The following is a 14,138-nucleotide window of genomic DNA, read 5'->3' on the forward strand; positions in this document are numbered from 1 at the left end:
GAGAAAAAGGACAAAACTAAGAAGAGGGTCAAACACTGTTACTCTCACTACCGTTTATTCCAAAGTTGAAAATTACACAAAATTTACCCTCTGACAGGGACACAGGAAGAACATAGCTTAATAGCATTTTGGGTCAACAGAGGGGAGCTTCCTTGTTTTTGTTGTTTTTGTTTTGGTTGTTGTTGTTGTTATTTTAGTATGGCATGTTATCATTAAGGTTATTTTTATTTATTTGAAATTCTATTTTCGTGAAGAAGCAGAGACTATAAGGAATGCACAATCAAAGATTTAGAGAATAGGAAACATTGGCTCCTAATCAACTTTATGAACAAGGCTGAGCCCCTATATTTAGGTGAAGAAAAACTTGGCACTTGATCTAACATTTGTATCACCTGTTAATGTGTTTGCACCATTGTTCTACAGTGGAAATACACTCAGATGGGTTTATTGATAAACACCTGGAAGAGAACAAAGTTAACCTAGCTACACATGCACAGAAAAATTATGTATTTTATTGTTAGTTTTCTTGGAAATAGGCATTTCAACAAGAACATTTAAATGATGTATTTTACAGTTGCGTCTATGTTGCAAAATGAAGTAGAGTATATAAGTTATGTCTGATACATTCACCTCATGTAACCACATCCTGTGTCAACTATAGTTGTCCTTTAACTTATCAAAATGTTTCTCTCAAATCGCTACCTGAATTTTAGACAGGTACAGTTCCAAGTTGTGACATTCTCTAGGAATATGAGAAGACTAAATTTTGAGTCATGTCTAATAATTTTCCCTAGTATCTCATTGTTATTTATTAACTATGTATTTAAGTAAAGATTATTATCCTATAACAAAACACTACTATCTTAAAATTATTCTCTCAACTCAAACCAATATTGTTAAGGCTGAGTTTCATTGGGACAAATATTTGAAAGGACCTTTTTCTTTAAGACACAGCCATTGATAAAAATAATTTTATTCAAATCTTTGGAAATTATGACAAAGGTGGTGATAAAGACATAATTTGTATAAGTATATCTGGCATATTAAGTTATTTAGATACCATATATTTAAGAGCTGTCTAAAAATTTTATAATAGAAATGCATTACCTTTCTGTTTAATCATTAAATAACATTTATTTGAAACAACAGTTTAAATGTGAATTTTTTTCACATCTATATTGGAATTTCCTTTCAAGACATGATTACAAGTCTTGATTCTACCTCACCAGAGTCTTTTAAGTTCGTGTGCATACACAAAAGAGATGCCGAGCCAAGTCTGACCGCTGAAGCAGTTTGCCAATCTCAGTCGACGCCTGAACTGTCTGTGGGTGTTAAGGAATGTTAAGAAATAATGGAATAAATTATTGAAGACATTCTTTCTGCGTGAAATATTTGGAAGACGTCACAACAGCTTACAAAATGTCATAGGACAGCATTAACCTCCCTTCTCATCTCTGATGGCACGTTCCCAGTCCTTTCGTGTAGCTGATAAAGCGCAAGCCACTTTTTGTCAGATCCTTTGCATTAGTTTTGTTTGAGATGCTACAAAATATGCTGAAACAAATCATGATCAGTTGTTATTATGTGTAGGGTAATTCTACCTATTTGACGAGAACTGCTTCTGAAAAGCTATCGAGCTTTAAACAGTTCCTCTGCCATTGGAAAAGTTGCATTGATTTAATGATGCCTCTAGAGGGCACTCTGCACTCAGTTCAGGTCGAAAATAGTTTCTGAGATTGCTTGCGCTTTTTCCCCAAGGTTTTCATTTTGAATTTTGAGTTCCGGAGAAGGGGTATGGGTGTAGAGAATTTGTGGTGTACATGTGAGTAATAATTATAACTCATTTCCTTTGTCTCATTTATGTTAAAACTTTTTTAAAAAATATGTAATGCTTCACAAATTTGCATTGCATCCTTTCATGTAGGCCGTGCTAATTGCCTCTGTATTCTTCCAATTTTAGTATATGTGCCGCTGAAGTGAGCACAATTATTTATTCCTTAATAAAGCTGGTTTTTAAGTTGCAATCATTGTTGGACATTTATATAATAGACTTACATCCAATAACTTTCCTCCTATATGCTCTGTAGAAGCTTTTCAGAAACAGTTCTCATTTTATATATATGTAGAATTACCCTATACATAACAACAGATCATGATTTGATTCAGAATATTTCGTATCATCTCTAACAAAACTAATGCAAGGGGTCTGACAAAAAGTGGCTTCTGCTTTATCAGCTATACAAAAAGATTGGGACACGCTATCAGAGATGAGAAGAGACATTATGTTGTCATATGTAAGCTCATTTTTATAAAAAATTGCAATAATTCATATTCATTCTCTTCTTCTGTGATCTTCATATGGATGTGAAATTGATGAGCCTGGAATTTCTTTTCGTGCCAGAAATTAGGCAGGATTCAAAGAATTGATCAAATATGGCATACTTTCAATATCAAAATATGTAATAATAAGAATACATTAGAATTCATCAAATAAAGTAGGAATTACTAACCTATACTGATGCAAATGTTAAAATAAACATAAATGGGGATAAGAAAAGGCTTTTCTTTACATTAGAATGCCTACTGATAAGTGTAGAGAACATTATCCCATTAGAAAATCATTATTTGACAGCCGTCATAGTAATAATCTCGGTAAGAAGTATCAATAGATGCTAAGACTGGTGGCTGAAAATTTGATAAGAAATGGGATCTTTACATAATTTCATACTCCTACCACCAAGCATGTAATGAATACTAGGGGAAATGTAAAAGAATAACGCTACATTGGGGAATCTTGGCAGGTACCACTTTAATTAAATGATCAAGGTTAAAATCACCTGTAATGAGAAAAATCCAAACTATGATCATATGACAAGATGCATAAAAAAAGTTTCACATCTGTAATATTCTTGCCAAAATTATACAACCTGAATCTAATTACAAGGAAACATTAGCCAAAAGAAAATTGAGAGACATTCTACAGAATATCAAGCCTATAATATTCCAGAGTGTCAGGTCATGAAAGTTAAGCCAAGACTGAGAAACTGACCCAGATTGTAAGAGAATAAAACTTATGAAAACTAAATGTAATGTAAGATCCTGGATTGGAGCCTTTTTTATGCAAAGGATATTAATAGGATAATTGGCAAAACCTGAATGGAGTTTGAGGATTAGATGTAGTACCGTATTGATGTTCATTTTCTGATTTTGATGGTTATCTTGTGGTATATCCTTGTTTAAGGATATGCATACTAAATCATCCAGCGGTACCTTTTTAAAATTTTTTTCTTTCTCACAAAGCAGACTTTAAACTTTCAGTGGTAACTTATTTCCAAATGACTGAGGAAAAAAATATTTTTGTGCACTTCTTAAAAATTTTTTGATAAGTTTAAAATTATTTTATATGTGCAAAAAAGCAATTAAAATATTAAACCTAAAAAATAAGATCTTATTTGATCTTAAAATTATCTTTTGCTCAATGTAGAAATTATTTTATAAAAATGAAATTAGCATTTCATTATGTAGCAGGAACTAAGATGCAGACCAATAAATCTTTCTTGGGGTTTACGAAATTAGTGCAAACCAAAGCAACTAAGATGATTTAGTTTTTGTTTTGTTTTTCTAAAAGGTTGTGGAGGAAGAGCATTTGTGTGCATCATATTACTGTGATGGCGTATTCTAGCCCAAGGATTCCAGAAAATGAAATGAAATACTCCCATTATAATATTTAAAGTTCAAATAGTAAAAAACACAAAATAAACAAAACCCCTAAACCTTGAGTGTCTTCATCTTTGCTCTATTTAATGGCTGGCATTTCACCTCCCTGTGGACTTCTCATAATAAACAAATAGGCTCTGTTGGAATCCTCAGATTATAGAAACCTGCCTTTGGAAATATGAGTGAGTGCTACTATCCATGAACAATAGAAAAAAAAAAAAACGTACACACACACACAGACTTCTTCTCAGCAGGGTAGAGTGGCTCACGCCTGTAATACTAGCACTCTGGGAGGCCAAGATCGGCGGATCATCTGAGGTCAGGAGTTCAAGACCAGCCTGGTCAACATGGCAAAACCCTATCTCTACTAAAATTACAAAAATTAGCCTGGCATGGTGGCAGGTGGCTGTAATCCCAGCTACTCAGGAGGCTGAGGCAGGAGAATTGCTTGAACCCCGGAAGCAGAGGTTGCAGTAAGCCAAGATTGTGCCACTTCACTGCAGCCTGGGTGAAAAAGCAAAAAAAAAAAAAAAAAAACTTCTCAATTAAGTCAATAAATATTTTTTAAAAACGTCTTTGAGTAACCCCCGTACACCTTCAAAATCAACTGTCTATATGCTCATAATTTCAGATGGGATTATAGAAGGAAGAGATGTGCATATAACGGAATTTTTTAAATTATTCTTTAAACAACAGTGGTATGAGCCTTGACATCAGACAGCATCACATGGATTAAAATGGAATTATATCACAGCATTACCTTTGGCTAGAAAAGTTATAAAACCCAAGTATTATGGACCTTGTTTATTTATTTCTGATTATAGAGAGTGGACCATTTTTTCACAGGTGAAATGTCAAAAACATTGGGTTCTCTTTGTTTATTATAACATGTCAAACAATCGAATTCAGATGGGAATTAACAAGGGTCATGACAATGTGAGAGACCAGGAAATTAAAAGTTATTTGTATTAAAATTGTTTGGAATAAAGTTGTTTGTTGTTCTTCATAATCCTCTTTATATGATTGACATAAAAGCAAATCTAGCATTTGTAGTAATGCAGCTATACAAAGGCTAGAAGACAAATTCCTAAAACTGGGTAAGTTAGATTACTTGGCATCAATGGCAAGTCTGACTATAGCTGGCATTTCAGAAATAAACTGACCAGGGCTGATAGCATTCGGTAGTAAGAACAAGGACCAGCAGGGAGTGAAGTGAACTGGTTTTGTGAGTGATGACAGGATGAATGGGAAACAGTAGCATTCTGCTAAATAAATGACATTTACACTCACGTTGCTGATGCTTGTAGAAGTACATACAAACAAACAGACCTCCTGCCCAGACTAGTCACAGTGATGGCAGGATTCATGGAGCCAGGCACTGCATTAAACACCATACGCTTGATTTTATTAAGTCTTCAGAAGGCCCTTTTAAGGTGGAAACTGTCTCCCTGTTCTTAGAGTTGAGGGAACTGAGACTCACAGAGATTAAGTAATTTGCTCACGGTGAGCTCTTAACCACTGCATTTACTCAGGAATAAATGATCCATTTTCTGTACTCAGAAATAAATTGACAAGGTCCACAATACTTTCTTTTTATAGCTTTTGTGTCTAAAACTAATACTGTGATAAGAATCCATTTTAAACCTGTGTTTGTAAATTGCTAAAGGTAAAGAATTAAGACAGATCAACTAGTGATAATGGTAGAGGTAGGTCTTTTTAATAAGTTTTTTCCTGTAACAAGTATGGGGTTTTTTTAAGTTAGAAAATAAATCGACGAATATAATATTTGGCTCTAAAGAGCTAAAATTCTGGAATTGGTATAGGAAGCAATTGTGTGTGGTTGACTATGTAATAGAAATCATAACAATTAAATGTGAAATTCCCAGTTTGGAAAACCAAAGAATTTGTTTTTTTAATGGAATTACAAATTACCTGAGATATAAAGTATATACAACTTTGAAGATGAAAAAAATTAACAATTGCTTAGTAATATACATTAATACCAAAGATAACTATAAATATTTAGCAAAGGCTCAACAAATGCTGAATAAATAAATAAATAGAAAAAGCAAGTACTTTAATCTTCTGTATAAAGGTTTTTATAATAATTGTTATAATAATACAATTTCAACATAGAAAATTTAAAATAAAACTATGATAGATTTGCTTCTATTTTCTTTCTATTTATATACGTATTTTTAAAATTGAGATTAGAGATACATAGTGTTTTATATTTTATTTTTTCTGATTAGTGTTTTATCAGTCATTAAAAAAACATAAGAAATAAAATTCTCCTCCTTTTACTCAAAGAACCATGGGTAGAATAAGAATTCAGTTTAAAGCATTCAAGAACAAACACAAATAGACTTGACTCAAAGTCTTAATGAACTTAAAAAAATACAACGTGTTAAATACATCAAAAATGGGAAAAAATCAACTAGAAAGCAGTGGGCTATTTATCAGTGCAATATAAAAGTTGTACTCATAAATTACAAGCAGATGGCTGCTAAGAGTTAAGAAACTTGTTGTTTAGCTTTACTGTTAAAGACTTTGGATGTTCTTACATGAATGCTCTCTTTAAGAACACCTAAGTCCTGCCGGGCACAGCAGCTCATGCCTATAATCCCAGCGTTTTGGGAAGCTGAAGCGGGTGGATCACCTGACGTCAGGAGTTCGAGACCAGCCTGGCCAACATGGTGAAACACCTTCTCTGCTAAAAATACAAAAATTAGCTGGGCGTGGTGGCGGGTGCCTGTAATCCCAGCTACTTGGGAGGCTGAGGCAGGGGAATCGCTTGAGCTTGGTGGCGGAGCAGAGATTGCAGTAAGCCGAGATCAGGCCACTGCACTCCAGCCTGGGTGACAGAGCGAGACTCTGTCTCAAAAAAAAAAAAAAAAAAAAAAAGAACACCTAAGTTCGAGCTAAAATACACATTTGAAGCATTTAAATTGTGTAAATAAAAATGAAGAATCGAAGAGAGTAATGAGAAAGAGATTATCTTTAACATGTAAATCTATTCCAAACCTAGCTGGAAAACTAAACATAAACAAAAAACTGGGAATTACCCAAGAATTCTGAAGCAATTTGGGGGCAAATTTAGAAATCCTCCTCAAAATACATTAGCCACCATGAAAGAGAAATGAAGATTGTTGGTATTATTCTTGTTAATAAGGAGAGCCATATAAGAAAGTCAAAGTCCTTATCAGTGAGCAATGGAATGTCATGGTATAGATTCACTACTATTCAAGTGTTTTGCGCTATGGAAAGAAAAGTTTCTGTAATGACGAATCTTGCTTGACTGAATAAATACACATGTGAAAGATTCACTGATATTACAGGCAAAGGCAATTTTAAATATTGAGTAACTATGAAAATGTTCATCATGTTTTTAAAAATAGATCCTAGAAAAGAACTAGAGGATGCGGATAATAGATGTGTTTCTGGGTGAGTATAAATATTTGTTCTTTCTTAAGGACCTTGGCTAGGAGAAGTTTCATTCTTGTTTTTTTTTTTTTTTAGAAATTACTTGTAAGAGAAAGTAAGCAATGACATTTTTAGGACTTTTCAAACCAAAATGCTAAAGCAAAAGGAATAAGCTACAGAGAAAATGCACAAATTTGTAGGAATAGGCTGAAAAGTAGCACATGACCTTCATTGTAAAGAATTGCGTTTAGAGAAGAAAATAACCCAAAACATATGGATTTGATATATATAGCATAAACTTTCTGGTGCAAAGAGGTTTACAAGGCATTTAGATTGTTTGCTTATGAAATCATTCTCACAGAGCTACAGTGCAAAATTTCTCAATGACTAGATTTTATCATTCATTTGGCAAATAACAACTGAGCACCTATTATGGGCCAGATGCGTTTCTTAGTGGTGAGCATATTATGTCAATGAACAAAACAGAAAAAAATCCCTGTTTTCATGGAGCTTACATTTCAAGGTTTCTGTTAAAAACAACAAAAACTATAGCATTATTTTGCCTCTAAACAAACTTATAGTGAATTTACGCTCAAGTTGCTTAATAAACATGGCTTGAAAGATCTAGTGAAGGCCAACTCAACTGATCAAGAAGATGGGTTGCCTTAAGGCAAAATTTTTAAAAGTTGGTTTATGTGTCTGGAAAATATAAGTTCAAAGAGAGTGTTAACAAAATCATGGAATATGTTATGAGAACAAGCTGTTCTTTCAAAGTAATGATGGCCTGAGCTGTCATAAAATATACATATAGCTCTGAGGTATTTAAAATTTTTAAATAAAAATGAAGAATTAGAGAGGATAATGAGAAAGAGACTGCCTTTAACATGTAAACCTTTAAAAGAGATCTTTGAAAAGGGTATAGATCCTCTTTGATGGCCAGAGACACAAAGTTGTAAACAATTAAGAGGAAGTTTAGTGAAATCCTAAAACCAACCAAACAAACAAAGGGACTTGAGAAAACTCAGATGTGACATGGCAGGTCCAGCTGAAAGCATTGAGCAAGGAGAGAGAGTGGATAGATAATTCGAAACAAAAAACAAAGCAAAACAAAAAACAAAACCAGAAAATTTAGGGAAACCTGGGACACACTCATGGAAATGGTGGCGATACAACTTCAGGGAACCAGGAAGGGATGGATGCTAGAGCTGGGAAACTGTTAGCAAAATACTGATAGTATCTACAGCACACTAAGCTTCAAGATATCCTATAAAGCTAGTTGTTACTTAGACAGCAGTTTGCACTTAAAAGAAGTCGGACATGAGGTCTATAAGAAAACAATATTACTATGTTTCTAGCCCAGAAATACCCCTTTCTGGCAGAGGTAGATGGGCAGGAAAAGCAAGGTCTTCAAAGGCCCTGGTTATGAGCAGGGATCAATGAATGGGAGGAGGAAGTGACGCCTGGGAACCATTGATTACAGATTTCAACCCATGACAAGCTGAGAGATCTGAGATTAAGCTTATCACTGAATTGATCTTTATCTCCCACATTCCTCTGTTCTTCACTGGAATTAAGAATAGTGTGTGCGCCAAGCTTCAGCAGCCTGAGAAGAATGGCCTGGAGAAGAGAAAGCTGATCATGCAAACACAAATTCACAATGCCCAGAATAGAGGCATCATTCTTTTGGTACCCTCAGATAAGAAAGGAAACCAAGGAAGCCTAATCTTTTCAAGTGGCATCAGAGTAGGTAACTTGTCAGGCTAGGTACCTGAGGACGGTTGTGTAGGTTGCTGTGTAACAGCACATGGCTTAGGAGCGAAGGCTGGGATACAGCCCATTCTCTACTTGCCCAGCCAAGACACCTCGTGTGGGGCTGCATATGCCCAGAAGAAAGGGTGCTTTTTTCTCAATCACACAAAGGTACTACACAAGCTAGCATTGTCCTGGGAACTGCATCCCCTCAAAAACCACGGTCAGAGGCAGAGCCCTTACCTGTCAATATTGAGATGGCATTTGGCATTTCTTTCTTTTGTGTGTTGCAACACTGTGACCACGTTCACTGGGTTCCTTTACTGCCCCCAGATGGGCACAGACATGCTAAAGGAGCTTCCTCTTGCCTTGGTTCTCACCCAAATAAGTAACACAAACCACCCCTGAGAATGCTGAACAATGGGTTCACCGAGACAACTGCAGAAGAGTTTCGACGGAGATGCTACAAAATTACAAATTCCCTTTTGCATAATCCACTAAGAAGAGGAATATTTACAGTCCAAGATTTCTCAAAAACTTTATAGTAGGGCCCTCAGTAGACTTTATTTAGACACAATGTCTCAAAACTGTACCTAGTTAGAACTCATCAGGCTGAGGGGGTTTTCCACACTTCTGAGCAACGTTTTTCATCTTTACGCAGAGCTTTGACAGTTGGCAGCTGTGGGGTCCCTGGCAGTCTCTGGATTCATAGAGACCCCCGAGCACACATACCCTGACCAGTGGGCTCCTGTGGTGCTTTTAGTAACCACCAACAAACTTCTGTCTTTTCCTATGATAGAACAATCTAGTTCAAAGAGAACTGTTGCAAACACTTAATGCCAAAGCTCTTGGTTTAATGATCCTGGAGTTACTACCAGTAATCAGGCACCTTGGCTACCTTTTTTTCAACAGATTCTTTGTTGCTGTTTATTTTTGTTTTAATTCCCTCAGAGAGCTTTTTGTTCCTTTTTATCCAGCAGATTTCTGGAACCCCAGCTCAGCTGGCCATTTCAAGTCCTCTGTTCAGGCTCTGTTAAGAGAACAAACAAAACTGTACTGGAAAATCACTTATCATGGGTAGAAATAAACCCGGAGGGAAGTGTCACAAAGTGAAACTGGCTTTTTGGATCTGCTTGGTGAGAGTGAAAGTAAAGGTCACTTTTTGGTAAGATACTCTGAATATTAGCAAAAGTGGAACTGTGTGCTGGGGAAGAGAGTAGGAGTTGAAGGTCAAGGGGAACTTTGGTGGCTGCAATAACCATGATTAATTTATGAATGGACTCTAAGCTATGTAAATGGATGCTTCTGATGAGTCTGGATGAGTAGGGGGCAGGAAAGAAAGTTTTGAGGTATGAGGAAAGTCCAGAAAACATGCTAATCAAATGTTCCATGAAAGGGGACAACTGAGTGGCCATACTGATGCTTTATTTAGTGCTTGGAAGGACCACAGGAGGGCTTACTGCAGAAACCACAAGGACGTTCTATGCAAGATGGCGTGTGGTCAATGGCTGGCTTCTTACAGAGCAGCAGGGTCCAGAGTGGAACATCTTGTTACTAGGCATTGTTTTGTATCTCATGTGTTTAAAATTAGTTTTTAAGCATTATATTGTATGTCTCAAAATAAAACAAAACTCCCAAAATAAAAGACAATAGGTTTTCTAAGAAGACATAAATATGGCTCTACAGCATGAGTATCATGATTTTTGCCTTAGGCAAATTTAGAGCTAGAATGTTTGTAAGAGTTTTCTAGCTAAGCCTATCTAGCTTCATGCAATACATGTCTGCATGTTGTTCTCCCAGGCTTGTGTCATGATGGGAAGAGCCCTGGACCTGGAATCAGAAGAGTTGTATTCTAGATTAACCAACTAGCTATGATTTGGGCAATTACTTAGCTCATTCATTTGTATATTAATTAATACACACATATTCATTTATTCAACAGTTATATATCAAGAATCTGCTATGTATCAGTACATGAGGATCACATTTTCCTCATATGTAAATTAAGGAAACTGCCTAAACTCCAACATTGAAATCATATAATTTATTTTAAATGTCACATTATTTTGAAGCATTGAGATAAAAATCTAGGTCATCTCACAAACAAATGGAAACATATCCCATGCTCATGGATGGGTAGAATCAATATTGTGAAAATAACCTTACTGCCAAAAGCAATCTACAAATTCAGTGCAATTCAAATCAAAATACTACCATCATTTTTCACAGAACTAGAAAAAACAATCCTAAAATTCATATGGAACCAAAAAAAGAGCCCACACAGCCAAAGTAAAACTAAACAAAAAGAATGAATCTGGAGGCATCACAATACCCAATTTCAAACTACACTATAAGGCCATAGTGACCTGACCAAAGCAGCATGGTACTGGTATAAAAATAGGCACATAGACCAAGGGAACAGAATAGAGAACCCAGCAATAAGGCCAAATATTTAGAGCCAACTGATCTTTGACAATGCAAACAAAAACATAAAGTGGGGAAAGGACTCCCTATTCAACAAATGGTGTTGGAATAATTGGCTAGCCACATGTAGAAGAATGAAACTGGATCCTCATCTCTCACCTTATACAAAAATCAACTCAAGATGGATCAAAGACTTAAATATAAGACCTGAAACCATAAAAATTCTAGAAGATAACCTTGGAAAAACCTTTCTAGACATTGGCTTAGGTAAAGACTTCATAACCAAGAACCCAAAACCAAATGCAACAAAAACAAGATAGATGGGATTTAATTAAACTAAAAAGCTTCTGCACAGCAAAAGAAATAATCAGCAGAGTAAACAGACAACCCACAGAGTGGGAGAAAATCCTCACAATCTACACATGAAACACAAGACTAATATCCAGAATCTACAAGGAACTCAAAGAAATCAGCAAGAAAAAACAGATAACCCCATCAAAAAGTGGGCTAACGACATGAATAGATAATTCCCAAAAGAAGATATAAAAATGACCAGCAAACATGAAACAATGCTCAATTCACTAATTATAAGGAAAATGCAAGTCAAAACCAAAATGTAATACCACCTTACTCCTGCAAGAATGGCCATAATCAAAAAAATCAAGAAATAATAGATGTTGGCATGGATGTGGTGAAAAGGGAACACTTTTACACTGCTGTTGGGAATGTAAACTACTACAACCACTATGGAAAACAGTGTGAATATTCCTTAAACAATTAAAAGTAGATCTACCATTTGATCCTGCAATCCTACTAATGGATATCTACCCAGAGGAAAGGAAGTCATTATATGAAAAAGATACTTGTAGAAGCATGTTTATAGCAGCACAAGACACAACTGCAAAAATACAAAACCAGCCCAAATGCGCATCAATCAATGAGTGGATAAAGAAAATGTGATATAGATAGATATATAGATAGATACATAGATAGATAGATAGAAAGATACCATGAAATACTATTCAGCCATAAAAAGAAACAAAATAATGGCATTCGCAGCAGCCTGGATAGAATTAGAGACCATTATTCTAAGTGAAGTAACTCAAGAATGGAAAAACAAACATCATATATTCTCACTCACAAGTGGGAGCTAAGCTATGAGAACTCAAATGCATGAGAATGATACAACGGACTTTGGGGACTCAGGGGAAAGAATGGGACAGGGGTGAGGGATAAAAGACTATACATTGGGTAGTGTACACTTTCCGGGTGATAGTGCACCAAAATCTCAGAATTCACCATTGAAGAATTACTCATATAACCAAACACCACCTGTTCCCCAAAAACCTATTAAAATAAAACATTCAAAACAACTTAGGTCATCTGATATAATACATAAACTTATTTATCAGGTTATTGGACCATGTATTTTCAAATAGTAGCCTGTTTTATTTTTTAATGGCTATTTTACATTATAGAAATATACCCATTTTAACAAGCAAACATTAGAGAACACAAAAAAGTTAACAATATTCTTATGCTTCCTTCAGTTCCACTCTACTCTAATAATTAGTGTTAATATCATTCTTCCATATTTTTCTCTGTGTTTATACAAATATAAGTAGAGTATATATACAATATATGTGTGTATATATATATACTAATACACAAAATATTTTTCTTTCTTTTTAAAATACATATATTTTTTAAATTAAATATTTAATATTAAAACAAATATTGTATTATATATAACTGCTATTTGGTTATTTTGCATTTATGAAAAAAATCTCTGACTATTCCATCAGTTCATACATATTGCTCTAATTATTTTAAATAGCCAAATAATATTTGAAAATTATGAATGGACCAAATTTACTTTGTGAAAGGAAAATAAATCTTAGGGCCCAAAATCTCGAAGCTAAAGGGCAAAGTCAAGCTGGAAACTGCTTAGGGCAAACCTGCCTCCCAATCTATTCAAAGTCACCCCTTTGTTCATGGAGATAAATGCATATCTGATTGCCTCATTTGGAGAGGCTAATCAGAAAGTCAAAAGAGTGCAACCATTTGCCTCTTATCTACCTATGACCTGGAAGCTTCCTACCCACTTCAAGTTGTCCTGCCTTTTTCAAACCAAACCAATGGTTGTCTTACATATATTGATTGTTGTCTCATATCTTCCTAAAATGTATACGATCAAATGGTGCTCTGACCACCTTGGGCACATGTCATCAGGACCTCCTAAGGCGTGCATCCTCAACCTTGGCAAAATAAACTTTCTAAATTAACTGAGACTTGTCTCAGATTTTCAGGGTTCACAACTTAATCATTTCTCTATGATGGAATAGCAAGTTGTTTCTAATTACTTTTTCCTCTTGATGTCACTACAATCAATGCACAATAGAAATACCTGTCTAGATAAATTCTTACATACTAGTATTTTATTTATATAGAATAGATTTACCAATGTTAGATTGTTGGGTCCAAGGGTATGGACATTAAAACTTTTAATAGTGCTTCTTGGTTATTTTCTAAATTGGTTACAATAATTTTCATTTCTATCAGCTATGTGTAAGAATTCTTATTTTCCTACAACTGAAGTCAGTCCTAGGTGTTATTGGTATTTTTGCCAACCAAAGAATTCCATTGTTTTAATTTGTATTTTCCTAATTACCAGTGATATTGATCATATTTCAGTATGTTCATTATTCATTTGCTTTTCTCTTCCGTAATTGTTCATTCTGGTTCTTGACTGATTTTTCATTACGGGTGTCTTTTCCCTTTCCCATTTGTAGTAGTTCTTTGTCTAGTTAGCATTTTAACAGGTA

General features: G+C 34.9%; 1 non-coding gene across 1 annotated transcript; it reads right to left on the minus strand.

Moving 5' to 3' along the window:
- Positions 1 to 1,877: 1,877 nt before the first annotated feature.
- On the minus strand, positions 1,878 to 1,984 carry LOC115934421 (U6 spliceosomal RNA). Its single transcript, XR_004070226.1, has one exon. It is a non-coding gene; the product is annotated as a U6 spliceosomal RNA (small nuclear RNA).
- Positions 1,985 to 14,138: the final 12,154 nt, after the last annotated feature.

Source organism: Gorilla gorilla, chromosome 3 (assembly GCF_029281585.2).
Source record: "Gorilla gorilla gorilla isolate KB3781 chromosome 3, NHGRI_mGorGor1-v2.1_pri, whole genome shotgun sequence".
NCBI classification, from domain to species: Eukaryota; Metazoa; Chordata; class Mammalia; order Primates; family Hominidae; genus Gorilla; species Gorilla gorilla.